Source organism: Macaca nemestrina, chromosome 10 (assembly GCF_043159975.1).
Source record: "Macaca nemestrina isolate mMacNem1 chromosome 10, mMacNem.hap1, whole genome shotgun sequence".
Classification (NCBI taxonomy): domain Eukaryota; kingdom Metazoa; phylum Chordata; class Mammalia; order Primates; family Cercopithecidae; genus Macaca; species Macaca nemestrina.
Genome location: NC_092134.1, coordinates 28,786,313 through 28,802,927, shown reverse-complemented (window position 1 = coordinate 28,802,927; position 16,615 = coordinate 28,786,313). Strand labels below are relative to the sequence as shown.

Sequence of the window (16,615 nt, the reverse complement as noted above, 5' to 3'; positions counted from 1 at the left end):
AATTCTTATAAGATCTGGTTATTTGATAAGTGGCACTTTCTCCTGCTCGCTCTTCCTCCTGCTGCCATGTAAGACGTGCCTTGCTTCCCCTTTGCCTTCTGCTATGATTGTAAATTTTCTGAGGCCTCCCTAGCGATGTGGAACTGTGAGTCCATTAAACCTCTTTCCTTTATAAATTACCCAGTCCCAAGTAGTATCTTTGTAGTAGTATGAAAATGGACTAATACATAGACTTTAACCACATCTGCAAAATACCTTCACAGCAACAACTAGTTAGTGTTTGATTGAGTAGCTGAAGACCACAGCCTAGCCAAGCTGGCACCTAAAACTCACTGTCACAGCCCCTGTGACAGTGTGCTGGAGAGCAATGTCCACTCTGTTGAGTCCATTCTCAGATGAGTCCATTGAGTCAAGACAAGGAGGCTGTGGAAGGAGGCTGTGGATAACAAGCAAATTCCGAATTGCCCGGAAATGAAGAGAGTAGGATGATGGCATGAGCTTCTCCCTCCCACGTGACCTTGCAGAGCCTCCCCTTACTTGCTGCTGACTGGTTTATAGGAGCAAATGAGCTCTACTGGTGTAATAGAAACTCAGAGAGAAATTTTAAGACTGAAATTTTCACCCTCTGTGACCCAGCTACCTCACCTTGACTCTTTGCTGTCATTGAAAACACTGCAAAATAGACTGAACGGATAAGAGACTTGTAATGTGAAATTTTGTGTTTTGTGTTTCATTTTCTTTTCTTTTCTTTTTTTTTTTTTTGAGATGGAGTCTCACTCTGTTGCCCAGGCTGGAGTGCAGTGGCATGATCTCGGCTCACTGCAACCTCTGCCTCCCGGGTTCAAGCGATTATCTTGCCTCAGCCTCCAGGAGAGTAGCTGGGATTACAGGCGCATGCCACCACGCCTGGCTAATTTTTGTATTTTTAGTAGAGACAGGGTTTCACCATGTTGGCTAGGTGGGTCTCGAACTCCCAACCTCAGGTGTTCTACCTGCCTAGGTTTCCCAAACTGCTGGGATTATAGGTGTGAGCCACAGTACTCAGAGTTCTTGTGCTTTTTATTTTGTATTTTATTAACATTTGTGTTTACAGTTTCTTTTGAGGGTCATGTGGTGAGTTGTGAAGATGAGGTATGATATGATGGAGGAAAGTTCCAGGTCTAGACCTATAGACAGTCCTGGTAAAATCAGTGATGGAAAATCACACACAGGACCTGAAATTGAAGTCATCAATGAGGAATTACAGTTTCTATGGACTGAATGCCTGTGTCTCTGGCCAAAATTCACATATGAAACCCAACCTGACCCCAGTGTAATAGTATCTGGAGGTGGGGGCTTTGGGAGGTGATTAGGTCGTGAGGGTGGAGCCCTCATAAATGGGATTGGTGCCCTTATAAAAACGGACACTGAGAGAGATACCCTCTCTCCCTGTGTTACATGAGAATACAGCAAGAAGGCAGCCATTTGTAAACTTGGAAAAGAGTTCTTACCAAGAACCCATCCATGCTGGCATCCTGATCTCAGACTTCCAGCCTCAAGAACTTTGAGGAATAAATACTGTTTAAGCCACCTAATCTACGGTATTTTTCTTATAACAGCCAGAAGTGACTAAGACGACAATCTTCAGGACACAGAGAAGCTGCTCCTTGTGATGAAAGCCACTCCTCAATGAGCTTCGTGAAGGCTGGTGATCCACATGGTCCTACCCCCGCCCCACCCACGTGCCTCTGTGGCAAACAACTCACAAGTGCAACAGTGGCCTGGCCCACTGAAAACACTGACCTACAGGCCACTGCTATTGGTAAGGTAAGAGACTATTTTAAATGGCAATTGGAATCTCAAAGAGTGGAAAAGTTTTGTTAAAAAGTCACCCTCAGGCACAGGAAGCAAGATCTAGTAGCAGACATTATTGGCCAGAAAAGGGAAGGCCACACAGGTGGTGAGAATCTAATAATGCCTGTAAAATTTCAGTGAGTAAACTGCCAGGACAAGATGCAGTATGAGGGATTGGAAAGGTTTCACTCTCAGGGAATACAATATCAATCAATGTATTGATGGGATGTCACATGATGCTGAAGAGGTTCGTGCAATAAACTGAAAAGCAATATCTTCTCTGTCTAGGTTGATGTGTCAACAGATTTTGCCAATACATGTCTTAGTATTTGTAAGGCTTATAAATGGTGAAACTCAAGAATATGTTTTCTGCTGCAAAAAGCTGCCCAAAACAAATATATATACTTATTTTGGGCAGCTCTTTGCAGTAGAAAACATATTTTCAATATATATTTTCTGTATTTTTGCATATTATTATTTTTCTATTAAAGATTTATTGAGGTATAACTGATATACAATAAACTGCATAATTTAATGAGTTTTGATATAATTGTATATCTGCAAAACCATCACCACAATCAAGATAATGAACACACTTATCACCTCCAAAAGCTTCCTCATGCCCTTGTATATATAATCCATTTCTCTCTACTCCCCACCCTTGTCCCCAGTCATTGATCTGCTCTCTGCTACTATAGATTAGTTTGCATTTTCTAGAATTTAATATAATGCAATCGTAGGTACAGTCATGCATCACATAATGACATTTCAATCAACGATGGACTGCATGTATATGACAGTGGTTCCATAAGATTTTAATACTGTATTTTTCCTGTGCCTTTTCTATGTTTAAATATGTTTAGATACACAAATACTTACCATTATGCTAAAATTGCCTACTGTATTCAGTACAATCACGTGCTGTACAGTTTTGTAGTCTGGGAGCAATAGGCTGTATCAGATAGCCTAGGTGTAGTAGGCTGTATTATGTAGCCTAGGTCTACACCTAGGCTGTGTGATACAGCCTATTACTCCCAGCCTAGACCATCTAGGTTTGTCATAGAGTACACTCTATGATGTTCATACAATAATGAAATTGCCTAACTGTACACTTCTCAGAATGTATCCCTGTCATTGAGTGACCCATGACTGTATCCTTTTGTGTCCGGGATGGGAAAGAAGGACTTCTTGTGGAATGCTCACTCTTGAGACCCAGCTGCCATGCAAAGCCCAAGTTAGCTGTGTGGAGAGGTCACGTGGAGAGAGCCTTCCAACCATCCGCACCGTGGTGCCAGACAAATGAGCAAAGCCATGCTGAATGTTCCAGCCCCAGCTGCCACCTCACTGAAGCCACACAAAAGACTTCGGGTAAGAGCAGCAGAAATGAGCCAGCTGGTCAACCCACAGAATTGTGAGATGTAATCCAATGGTTGTCATTTTAGCCATGACATTTTGGAATGGTTGATTATCCAGCCACAGATAACTGAGCAATCTAATATTCAACCCCTGTCAGAAGTTTCCAGGACAATGAAAGTCACCTTACTGTAGAGCGACATCTGCCCTTTTCTGGTCTTTGCACACTTTGTTCCCGTGACTGAAAAGGAAAAAGTCAGCCTCTGCCTGCCTCTCTAGTCCTGCAGCCAATAGCCAGACTCTTCTGAGCCCAGGCAGACCCATCTCCGTCATGCCCAGAGCAGAGTTGGGGGCTTCTGTGGCTCAGGGGTGTGGACTCACATTCGCTTCTGCACCCCTACCTCAGAAGCATTTGGTGCCTGCACCCTGTCACCCCCTCCTGCCTCTTCTCCTGCTCTCAGGTAAAAACCACCCGTAACTTGTTAAGCTGCAGATTCCTGGGCTATGCTGCCACAGATGCCGTTTCAGTCAGTCTAGGGCTTGGCTGAGCAGGATGTGGAGTTTTCCACTGCAGATGACTGTGACACAGGACAATGATGGGATGATATTCAGACCATGTTTTCAGAAACTCTGCCCCGGATTCACAAGGCTTTTCTGGTGTTCAAGGGACATTTCCTTGTTATGAGCTGTTCTTGATAAGTGAGAGTGAGCATGATGAGAATGTGTTTGAGTACGTGTATGTGTAAGCATGTGGTGGGAGTGAATATGAGTGTGACTGAGCACGTTTGTGTGTGTGTGAACATATGATTATAGTGTACGGGAAGGAGGTGGAGCAGGGCAGAAGTCCTGGGGTACGACGCAGGGTTGGGTGTCACTGGCAGGAAGACACAAGCCCAGGATGGGGTGTAGGTGCCTGGTGAGGACGAGAAGGATTGGGGCGGTTGCACCAAATGACAAGGGCTCTGAGATGGGAGTCGGTGAGCTATAGGACAATGTGTTCCCCACACTTGTGGCCAGCAGCTCCAAGCAGCCGCTCCACTTCTTTCCCTAAAAACACATGTGCCTGTGGTCAGTCTGAGTCCAGAAGCCTCATGTTATAAAAAGGTATCCTGTGCAGGGCAATGGAAAAAGAGGGCAAAGAAAGACCACATGTACCTGGGAAAGGATCTGGGACTCGCTGGAACTTGGCAGGCAGCTTGGCCCTCTCATGGCATGTGGCCATGTGGCCAAACTGCATTAGCTTTGGTGCTGGATGGGCCCAGCGGTGGGGGATTTCGCCCTTATTTTTCTACTGCCCCTGTTTAAGGTGGACTCCTGGTGCTTGAGGTGCACCTGCATTGTGGCGTGCTTTAAAAAATTATCTGCTCCCGTTTGGAAAGTGAAAGACATAATAATAGTAATAATAACAGCTGCTAGTGTTTATGTAGCAGAGTCCACCATTCCAGACATCAAAAGCTTTTGGGGCAACTTGGGTGATCACAGCCATTTTCTGGAATACTGATCCTGAAACCAATTTTAAAGCAAAGTATAGCTATAAAGAAAAATGCACAAACCATAAGTGTGCCCCTCAATGAGTTATCACAGGGGAGCACACCTGTGTGACCAAGTGAGCCCGCTCAGCTCCCTGGAAGCCACCCTGGGATCCTGCAAAACCTCTAACCCCCTCCTCCTTCCCAAAGGTAATTGCTGTCCTGACTTTGTACACCATGGGTTAGATTTGGCTGTTTATGGCCGGGCGTGGTGGCTTAGGCTGCCACCTAAGTTTGGGAGGCCAAGACAGGTGGATCACTTGAGGTCACGATTTTGATACCAGCCTGGCCAACATGGTGAAATCCCATCTCTACTAAAAACACAAAAATTAGCCAGGCGTGGTGGTACATGCCTGTAATCCCAGCTACTCGGGAGGTTGGGCAGGAGAATTACCTGAACCTGGGAGGAAGAGGTTGCAGTGAGCAGAGATCAGGTCACTGCACTCCAGCCTGGGCAACAGAGCAAGACTCTGTCTAAAAAAAAAAAAAAAAAGATTTGCCTGCTTATAAACTTCACATGCATTGAACCATAGCCTATGTAGTTTTTTGTGACTGCTTCTTTACTCCACATGGTACTTGTGAGATTCATCCTTGTGGCTTGTGGTTGCCTGTGATAGTTTTTCCTTCATTTTCTTTCCTGTATAGTATTCCATTGTGTGACTATACCACATTTTTTTTTTTTTTTGGAGATGGGGTCTCACTCTGTTGCCCAGGCTCACTGCAGCCTTCACCTCCCAGGTTCAATCAATCCTCCCACATCAGCCTCCCAAGCAGCTGGGGCTACAGGCATGCACCACCACACCTGGCTAATTTTTTTTTTTTTTTTTTTTTTTTGGAGATGGGATCTCTCCATGTTGCCCAGGCTGGTCTCAAACTCCTGTGCTCAAGTGATCTACCTGTCTTGGCCTCACAAAATGCTGGGATTACAGGCTTGAGCCACTGTGCCCGGACTATGCCACATTTAATTTATCCATTCTGGAGTTGATAGAGGATTTTTTCCCCTCCTGGTTTGGGTAGCTCCACTTTTTACTGTTTTACTATTATTTTATGTCTCTGTGTAGCTCACAGTCAAAAGTGCTGGATTCATGTCCTGGATACTCTACTTATCCGCTCTGTGAACCTTGGGAAAACTATTTAGCCTTTCTGAGTCTCATTTGTCTCCGCAAACAATAATGCCTAATTTCCCTTGGTTTCCTACTCAATCGGCAAGCATTTATTGGTCACCTGCTATGTGCCATCATTCTAGGAGATTTAGCAGTAACTGACACAAAGATCCATGTTCCACATGTTTGTACCTTTGTCCCTTCAATTCCCTGTCTTTGGGAAGCTTTTTTTTCCCAGATCCATCCTTCTTCTTCCTTACCCCCACCCACATTTTTGCTTTGTTATTTTCTGCTCATCCTTCTAGACTGAAGTCTGACATCCTTTCCTTTCCTCTAGGAAGCCTTACATGGCCCCTGGCAGAGTACTGGCCACTGTTTACTGAAATGTTGGGGGCTCGGTCTGCACGCCTGTGAGCTTCCTCAGGGCAAGGGCTGATTTCCTGCACCTTTGGCACCCGCAGTGCCTATTCCAGGGTTAAGCTCAGGGTAAAGTCTTAGACAAGTCAAGGAGAACTTTTTTGTACATGTAGCCAAATAAGCCAGTGTGGTGGCCACTCAGGTCGTATCTGCTGAGTTAGCACATCAAGATGATAGTCCTGCCCCTGAAACCAGAGCTTATTCCAGGTGGTTTTCAGGGGGTTCAGCCACATTACCGGGGTGATTAGGTATGACGAGCCCTGGAGTTCTTTGGGCAAAAAAACGTGCTCTCTCCAAGCCTCGATTTTGTCCGTTAAATGGCTACCTTTACAAGGTTATCTGGGAGACTTAGAGACAGTATACTCGGAGTGCCTGGCATCTAAGAATAATGACTTCATTGATTGAAAGCTTATTATATATTCAGCTTAAAAGGCACTTTACATATTTTAACTAATTTAATCAACACAACAGACTGTGATGGAGGAGCTGTCACTATTTGTATCAACTTACAAATGAGGAAACTGAGGCACTGAGTGTTTAAGGGACTTGCCTAACGCTACACTGACACAGCCAGTAAGTGGTAGAACTAGGAAGGAGACTGGTCTTGACTGCTAGGAGCTGCAGCTGCCATCCAGAGACCCAGCTCAGAAACTTCCAGACAGCATGGTAGCACAAAAGGCTGCACAAACCTTCCTGATCTTTCTCTTCCCCATTCCTTTAGGGCCAGTTCAGGCAGTAAAGTTGCAGCTTCCTTTGAAGTCTTCTCCCTTCTCTCCTGACGAGGCCTCGGGAAAATGAGTCGTTTCCTTATCTCAGCAGCAAAGAAACTGTCCAAAGACAGCAGTAGCATCTCTGTGGGAAGCTCAGGAATACTAATGATAAAACAAATCGATACATTCCATTTCAAATGTGCTGATGAGAAAAACTAATTGAGAAGCTCATTCATTTATTTAACAAGTATTTAGGGAGTACCAACTCCATACCAGTGTGGAGAATTAACTCTAAACAAAACAGCGGAGGCCCCTGGCCTGATGAAGCTTATGTTCTTGAGTTGGGATGTTACCAGAGGTGAATCTGTAGCGGTCTGCAGCAACCTCAGTTCTTGCCTCTTTAGAAGAAAGGATTTGACGGAGGGGTAGAAGGGAGGAGGAGAGACTGAGGCCAGTTTTAGAGCAGGAGTGAAAGTTTATTAAAAAGCCTTACTGGCCAGGTGCGGTGGTTCACACCTGTAATCGCAGCACTTTGGGAGGCTGAGGCAGGCGGATCACCTGAGGTCAGGAGTTCAAGACCGGCCTGGCCAAAATAGTGAAACCCTGTCTCTACCAAAAATACAGAAAATTAGCTGGGTGTGGTGGCGTGCACATGTAATCCCAGCTACTCGGGAGGCTAAGGCAGGAGAATCGCTTGAACCTGGGAGGCGGAGGTTGCAGTGAACTGAGATCATGCCAGTGCACTCCAGCCTGGGCAACAGAGACTCTGTCTCAAAAAAAAAAAAAAAAAAAAAAAAAAAAGATAAAAAAGCTTTACTGCAGAAACAAAAGGAAGGAAAGTACACTTGGAAGAGGACCAAGTGGGGGACTTACAAGACAAGTTTGACTTTTTGACTTGGGGTTTTATATGTTGGCATGCTTCTGGGGTCTTACGTCCCTTCTTCCCTGATTTTCCCCTTGGGAGGGGCCGTCCTCATGAGCAGTGCCTGCCAGTGCTTGGGAGCGGAGCATGCGCAGTGTGTTTACTAGAGTTGTACGCATGCTCACTTGAGACGTTCTTCCCTTATCAGCCCAATGTCCCTTAGAAGGTTATATACCAGTTAAACTCCACCACTTCGCCTCTTAGGGCACACGTGTGTGCCCACTCACCCAACTGCTAAGATCTTACCAGGAAGCTACTGATCACCAGTTTCAGGTTTTTCCCTTCGATAGTGCGTTCCCCTGGCACTGGCTGGACCAATTATTATTTTAGAGAGACAGTTAACAACCACCTGACCATCACCTGATGGTCTCCTGACATTCTTGGTGTTGGGTGGGGGAGCCTCTCCTGTCCTGTTCATGTCTGACTAGCTACCTACTGTAACAGTGTAAATCTCTTTTCGACACTTTCATTTACAGGAAAGAAAATGTAAGAATGCTTAAAAAAAAAAAAAAAAAGACCCAAATACCAAAATTTGGACAAACTAAAAAGGTAAAAGAAGGAGAAGTGACAGAAAAAAAAACTTAGACTTCTTGCAATAATTAATGAAAGGATGTTTTGAAATAGCAAGTTTGTCCAGTATAGGTATAATGAAATTTGATTTACCCAAGTTCCATTTTTTCCCAAGAATTTGTGGTATAATATGAAGCTTACCTTTCACAGCAAAGGCAAGGTCATCCCCACCTTGGAGGACATGGAGGACATGGTGCTGCTGATGACTCTTGAGACATCTCAATCTACAGTGGCTTCAAAATTTATGCCTTCAGCTCTGCCTCCTCCCCATTCCCAAGCTTCAAACTCAAATATTCAGCTGCCTACTTGTCTATAGATTCTCTTGGATGTATAACAGCATCTCAGCTCCAGCATAACCAAAAGATAACTCTTGATTTGCACCCAAATCTTGTTTTTGTTTTTTTTCCCCTTAGTCTTTACCACTTCCTTAAATTGGCAACACTTATTCAATTGCTCAAGCCAAAAACTTAGGAGGCACCCATAGTCTTTATTGTGGCTATCAATAGCAAAGGCAGCTATTGTTCAATTGAGGGTAACAGAGACCCCAAATAACTGTGCCTTAAAGAAACAGAAATCTACTTTGTGTATTTCTTCCTCCTGTAGAGAGGGAGGTAAGCAGTCCAGACTTCCTAGTGTGTCTAAACTCCATGAACTCCTTAGGGATACAGGCACCTTTCAGGTCATTGTTCCACCATCCCTGGATGTGGTCTACCTCTTTGTGACACAATATGACAGTAAAAGCACTGGTCATTGCATCATGGGTCCAAGTAGCAGGACCCCTGTAGGAAGGAGGCATGAAAAAGAAGGGGCAGAGAGCATATACTAGCTATCTTTTAAGCAAGATAATTTTGCTAACACCTCATTGGCAAAACTTAGTCACATGACTATATCACCTAACTATAAGATAGGCTGGGAGATGTAGTTTTTATTGCAGGCAGTCATGTGCTTAGCTAAAACTTAGAAGTTTTATTGCTATGGAATAATAGGCCAGATATTGGAGTGGGTGGGGGTGGCCAAAAGTTCCTGCCGTATCTGGGTTGTATCTTTAGGCTACTGGGCCTCTGCCTGCTTTTTAACCCCAACTCCTTGACCATGTTCAACACAATGTAGCCATTCTGGTCACTTCTAATGTCCTTTGAATACATCAACCTTATCCCTGCCTTAGAGCCTTTGTGCTGCCACTTTCTGACCCTGAGATGCACCCTCCAGATTTGCACATGGTTGACTTCTCATTATTCCAGTTTTAGCCCAAATGTCAGATCCTTAGTGGGCATTCCCTTGACCACCCTTTCTAAGGCAGTGTTTCTGCCCCAACCAACTTCGATCACATAACCCCATTTCATTTTCCTCAAAGTACTCCAGAGTCACTCTCTGAAAATATCTACCACTTGGTTTTGTGTGTGTGTGTCTCCCTGTTACAGAGAGTAGCTAGTCAGACATGAACAGGGCAGGAGAGCCCCCACCAGGAATGTCAGGAGACCATCAGGTGATGGTCAGGTGGTTAACCGTCTCTCTAAAATAATAATTGGTCACAGCCAGCCCCAGAAAAAGGCAGTCTCCCTATAGAAAGGAAAAACCTGAAACTGATTATTAGTAGCTACCTGATAAGATCTCAGCAGTTGGGAGAGTGGGCTCACACACGAGCACTAAAGGGGAAAATGGTGGAGTTTAACTGGCATGTGGTCTCCTAGGGATATTGGGCTGGTAAGGGAAGAACACTGTAAGTGAGCATGGGTACAACTCCAGTAAACACACTGCGCATGCTCCCCTCCCAAGTGCCAGCAGCCCACTCCAAGGGAAGAATCGAGAGAAGGAACGCAAGACCCTGGAAGTCTGCCAACATATAAAACCCCAAGTCAAAGGTCAAATCGTGCACTTGCCATTCATGTTGCTCGCTTGGCCCTCTTCCAAGTGTGTTTTCCTGCCTTTTGTTTCTGCCATAAAGCTTTTTAATATACTTTCATTCCTGCTCTAAAGCTTACCCCAGTCTCTCCTTCTGCCCCTTAGTTGAATTCTTTCTTCTGAGGAGGCAAAAATTGAGGTTGCTGCAGACCCCTACAGATTTGCTGCCAGTAACATATTTTGGTACCATGTGACTTGGATAACTTTCACCACTAATGATACGATCTAAGAAACATGAAATTATAGCATCAAACAGGAGCTTTCTGATCCCAACAGCTGCCTGGAGTGAACTCCATCTGAAAAATCCTGGTCTATTAGCCCTGGTAGGGGCTTCTCAGATCTACTTGGCCAGTGTTTCACAGGCATCAATTTATGGAATGGCCCCTGGATTTCAGGGAATATTTTCTCACTGGTTAAACTTCTAGTGCTGAAGTTATTTACATTTGACCCACCTAGACACAAATGGACAAACACCTTATTCTCCATGGTCAAGCCAAAACTGGGAATTTTTAATGAATCTATATATACATATAATTTTTTATGAAGATTTGTGGATTGTATTAAGATAATGAATATGAAAGAAAGCTTAATAAAAAGTTCCTAAGTCTACTGAGGAATGTAATGTGTGCTTACCACATTATTTGTCTGTGCTGAGACGTATACACACTCATATGTAACTATGCAATTTTCATGCGTAATGGTCAACAATTTAGGTATTTTATAATTCCCACTCTCATCTGACAGGTAAGAAAACAGGCCACCAACCTATTGTGGGGAGGCCGGGGGTGGGAGGGATAGCATTAGGAGATATACCTAATGTAAATGACGAGTTAATGGGTGCAGCACACCAACATGGCACATGTATACATATGTAACAAACCTGCACGCTGTACACATGTACCCTAGACTTAAAGTATAAAACAAACAAACAAAAAAAAACAGGCCACCAAATGCGTGCACGCATGTGTGTGTGTATGAGATGTGTATATATGAGATGTGTATATATACGAGATGTATATGTATATGAGATGATATGTATGAGATGTATATATAAGATGCATGTGTATACATATATGTTAAATGTATATGTTAAAATATCTAAAAACCCCACACTAGCCCTGTCTCTTCCATAGATATGCAGTCATCCACACCAACCCTAGGCTATGAGGCTTTTCTCTCCAGAGAAAGAAAGGCTCCATCTAGAGCAAAAAGGTCATTCATTAGATTTGGATATTGAAGTAGCATGAAAAGCCAGAATTTACCAAGAGAGAAAATAATTTCTCTATTTCCCTCATATATATATATGTGGAAGAGATAGGGTCAGTGTTGACAGGAGATGGATCTGAGCATGGACTTGGTGATGGGGAGTCCCAGGAACTGGCCTGATGAGGGGGAGACCAATTCTTTGGTGAACTGATTGCCCTGTCACCTGCTGAGTGGAGAGGGTAGAGATGGACACATGGGAATGGTGAGAAACTGACATTTTACAATAACAATGACACGGGGCTTGAGTGTTTGTTCACATTACACCTAGAAGTATCCAAAACTGTAGTGAATGGTAAGAAGGAGAGAAATCAACATTTAGTCCAATAAGTAATAAACACAACCTCTGGAAGGGACATGTCTCTCAGCTCCACACTCAGTGGTTCAGATTCCACGCCACTCCTGCTTCTCTCTAAGAATCAGCTGGGTGTATAGAAGAGAACTCAAGGGCCATCTTGGAGGCAGGGGAAGAAGGGCCTGGGTCGGGGATCCCCACAACCACCCTCAGCTCCAAAGCCTTGCTAGGAGGACTCATGGGACTCAGCATATAGTCACAGTCATGGCTATGATTTATTACAATGAACGAGTGCAAAATAAAATGAGTGAAAGGAAGAGACACACAGGGCAAAGCTGGAGGAGACCAGGTGCAAAATTCCAAGAAGTCACACAGGGTATGCTTAGTTCATTTTTAAAGAGTTGTGACAACCTATGTGGAATGCTGTCTACTAGGGAAGTGCCACTAAGCCTAGGAATCAGTCCAAGGATTTTACTGAGGGTAAGTCATATAAGCATCTGTGGCCTAGGATGTACCAAAAGTCCGGGCTTCCAGAAGGATGGTAGGTGTTCAGCATAAACCACATTTTTGTACAAAGAGTTCAGGTGCAGCGAGCTGCTCTTGTCCTTTCTGGGACTGCTGGGAACCCACCCCAAATCCAAGTTCATAGATGCCAGCCAAGGGCCAACCTTGCAAGCAGTCTCAAACTGACGATGTTTACTCTTTTCTGCCTGAGACCTCAGAGCCACATGTATCTCCCTCATCCCTAGACTGGAGGCCATTGAGTCACAATAGGTTCTAAGTCCTGCTGCAGGCCATTTGCTCTCTGGAGCCCTGTACATCCTGGGCAGGCCATGGGAAGCCAGGAGGGTTGTGGCAGGCCATCTAGCCAGCCAGGCACTTCCTTCCACCAATGGCTGGATGTGACCACATGGGCACTTCTTTGCCATGCTCTTCCCTCCACTGGTACACATGGGGAAGTTTAGCATGACCGCCTCACTGTCCAGTAACCTAAGTGCCCCTTGGGTCCTATCATCCATCTGTGTTTGTCCTGAGGTGGGGGATGGGAAGGCGAACAAAAACGCTGGCATTTGAACTGCTCCCTCTGCCTCTTTCTCTTTTCTCCTGCCCACAGAATACCGAGGTGGGAATACATGGCTTCCCACATCTCCAAAACCACAGCATCATATCTGGAGTAAAACTGGCACCTGGGCAGCCAATTTTAGCTGTTGTTAATGTGTTAACACATTATGTGACCTAATGGCCACATAACAGGACCTTGGGGAGTATAGAAAATCCTTTTTTCTCTTGGCAAATTCTGGCTTTTTATGCTACTTTTTTTTTTTTTTTTTTTTTTTTTTGAGACAGAGTCTTGCTCTGTCACCCAGGTTGGAGTGCAGTGGAGCCATCTCAGTTCACCACAACCTCTGCCTCCAGGGTTCAGGCAATTCTCCTGCCTCAGCCTCCCAAGTAGCTGGGATCATAGGTGTGCACCACCATGCCCAGCTAAATTTTTTTTTTTTTTTTTTGTATTTTTAGTAGAGACAGGGTTTCACTATGTTGGCCAAGCTAGTCTCGAACTCCTGACCTCAGTTGATCCACCTGCCTTGGCCTCCCAAAGTGCTGGGTTTACAGGTATGAGCCACAGTGCCCAGCATCATGCTACTTTAATATCCAAATCTGATGAATGACCTTTTTGCTCTAGATGGAGCCTTCCTTACTGTGGAAAAAGAGGCCTCATCGCCTAGAGTTGGTGTGAATGACTGCATAGGTGAGTGAAATTTCATATCCCGCAATTTCATTCCATGATTTTCGTTCCAGAAATGATAGTTTGCATTTGCAAATGTGCTTTCATGAACTTTTGGTCATGATAACTCAGAGACTGAGGTAGACATGTCCATTATACAGACAAAAACACTGAGTCAAAGAGGGCTAGTTAATGGTGGAGTTTGGGCTTGAATTTACATCTTCACACTCTAGTAAACTTCTTCCTTCACATTATTTGTTGCTAGCGTCAGATCTTTATTGTCTCTTGTAATCTATGGGCAGGAGCAGATTCTGTAAAGAATATCTGTTCTTTCCTATCCACGAAATGATCTCCCAAATATATTCCTATCCTAATCCATGGAACCTGTGATTATGTTACCTTGAATGGCAGAAGAGACTTTGCAGATGTGATCCAATTAAGGATTTTGAAATGGAGAGATTATCCTGGATTATCTGGGTAGACCTGATGTAATTACAAGTATCCTTGTAAAAGGGAAGCAGGAGGAGGGGTGGAGGGGGGAAAGAGAGAAAGCAGAAGAGAGGAGAAGAAGAGGAGAAGAGAAGAAGAGAGAGAGGAAGACAGAGGCTATACGATGGCTTTGAAGATGGAGGATGGGGCCATGAGCCAAGTGATGCAAGTGACGGACCTCCAGAAGCTAGAAAAAGACTAGGAAACAGATCTTTTCCCCACAGCCTCTGGAGGAGAAGCAGCCTTGCTGACACCCTGATTTTAGCCCACTGAGACTGGTTTTGTACTTTGGAAATCCAGAACTGTAAAGTGATACGTTTGTGTTGTTTGAAGTCACTAAGTTTGTGGAAATTTGTTACAGCAGCAATAGTAAACCAATACATGCAGTATTCTCTCTTATTAACAATAATAGAATTCATCTCAGCCTCTCCAGGTAGTTGCCTTTTGGAGAAACCACCTGGCTCCATTCTTGGTCTGGTGATGTGAGTGGGGCTGACCCCATTCATGGCTCCAGGGCAGAACATAGCCTCCAGGCCTGGGCATCAAGCATGCTACGTTCTCTGGTCACGGTGGCTGGTCCGGGGTGAGCAAGGCCCTTCAGAAGGCAGCTCTAGACTCTTGCTGGAGCTGTTAGGAAGGGGGTATGTCCTTTCTACAGTGGATACTGAGCTGAAGGGAAGCCTGGAGCAGGTGGGCAGCCACTTGAGAATGAAGACAACACAAAAGAAAGCTGAGCCAAGGACTGGAAAGAGAGGCATTCTCCTTAAGACACAGCTAGAAACCTGAATCAGGTCATGTCTAAAGAGAGCTTAAAGATCCCAATGACAGGAGCCAATCAAGTCTTTTTGTTTAAGCTAGTTGGAGTTGAAGTTCTGAACCCAGATGTTTCTGACTAATAGTGTTAGGTTAGAAGTCACCTAAATTGGATTATCTGATGATTGATTTTGTGGAAGTTCAACACTATGGAGCACCATCCAGTACCACCCAAAAGAAGGCATGTTAGTACCCAAATGCCATTGATCTTACAATTAAAACCAGGGAGAAAATTTGAGTCCCTTTCCCCCAGAGGATGTTCCTGCTGAGAGTTACTACTTCAGTTCTTTTTACTTAACAAATCCTAACCCTTCTACATCAGTATATTGCTTCCTCAGGCTTCATCTCATGCAGCTACGGAGACCCAGGGAAAGGGAGTGATTGGCTGCAAGACCCATGTCGGCTAGTGGCCAGGCTGGGATAAGAACTCTGACCCTAAGCACTGTGTGCTTTCTGAAGCATGCTGCTTCGAGCTTTCTTATGAGCATAGTCACTCCTGTTTCTGTGGCTCTGAAAATTCACACCCTGCTGTGTGCAATTAGTTCTTGTTGCTCTCCCCTTGCCGATCAGCATTCTCAATTTCATTTTTGGAGCCTAGCTTTATCATTATCATAAAGAGATTATCTAACATCTTGAATATTAAAAATCTGACTCCACAGAGTAAGAATTGCCTTCCAAGGTTATTGTTGTTTACCAGCACTCATCACTCGACCTGCTGTTTTTTGAGACACGTCACTCTGAAGGGCAAGAGACAGCTCCCCACAGTCCTCCTATGGAGATCACATTTTAAAGACTCTTCATTTGAGTTCCTAATACTGATGGCATTGATCTGTCACATCTCCATGAACCAAGCTTAACTGACAATTCTAGAATCAACCAGAACAGGAAGGGATGTTAAGGGTTACTTGGTCCAATCCTTGCATTTTCCAGTTCGAAAAGTGAGACTTGGAAATTCAAATATGTATCAGTCAGAGTTCTTGCTTAGAGGCAAGTACTCTGCTAACTTAAGAGTATGAATGTTTTCAAACGCCGCATGTTCTCACTCAGGTGGGAACTGAACAATGAGATCACTTGGACTCGGGAAGGGGAACATCACACACCGGGGCCTATCATGGGGAGCGGGGAGGGGGGAAGGATTGCACTGGGAGTTATACCTGATGTAAATGACGAGTTGATGGGTGCTGACGAGTTGATGGGTGCAGCACACCAACATGGCACAAGTATACATATGTAACAAACCTGCACGTTGTGCACATGTACCCTAGAACTTAAAGTATAATAATAAAAAAAGAGTATGAATGTTTTAAAGGTAGCTTACAGAAATTCCAGGAGGGTCCGAGAAGCAGGTATGTGCCTATGTAACTGGAAACGAGAGCTACAGGCGCTGCCCCAGTAAATATATCACTATCACTGTCTGTAGTCGGTTGAATGGTGGCCATAAAAAACATATGTCTACATCCTGACCTATACATGTGACCTCACTTGGGAAAAGCATCTTTGCAGATGTAATTAATGTAAAGAAATGGTTCTGGATTATCTTAGTGGGCCCTAAATCAAATAACAAGTAACAAGCCTTTATAAGATACAGAAAGGGAGACAGCGCAGACACAGAGAAGGCCATGTGAAGATGGAGGCAGAGACTGGAGTGATATGGGCACAAGCCAGGGAACACTGGGAGCCACCAGAAGCT

The 16,615-nt window shown here is 44.4% G+C and overlaps 1 long non-coding RNA gene across 1 annotated transcript in view; it reads left to right on the top strand.

Moving 5' to 3' along the window:
* LOC112429475 (uncharacterized) overlaps positions 1-14,183 on the top strand; it is a 56,486-nt gene extending 42,303 nt beyond the window's left edge. Inside the window, exons 4-6 of the long non-coding RNA XR_011608903.1 lie at positions 1,599-1,806; positions 2,953-3,201; positions 13,582-14,183. This is a non-coding gene — a long non-coding RNA (uncharacterized lncRNA). The remainder of the gene's footprint in view (positions 1-1,598; positions 1,807-2,952; positions 3,202-13,581) is intronic.
* The last annotated feature ends 2,432 nt before the right edge of the window (positions 14,184-16,615 follow it).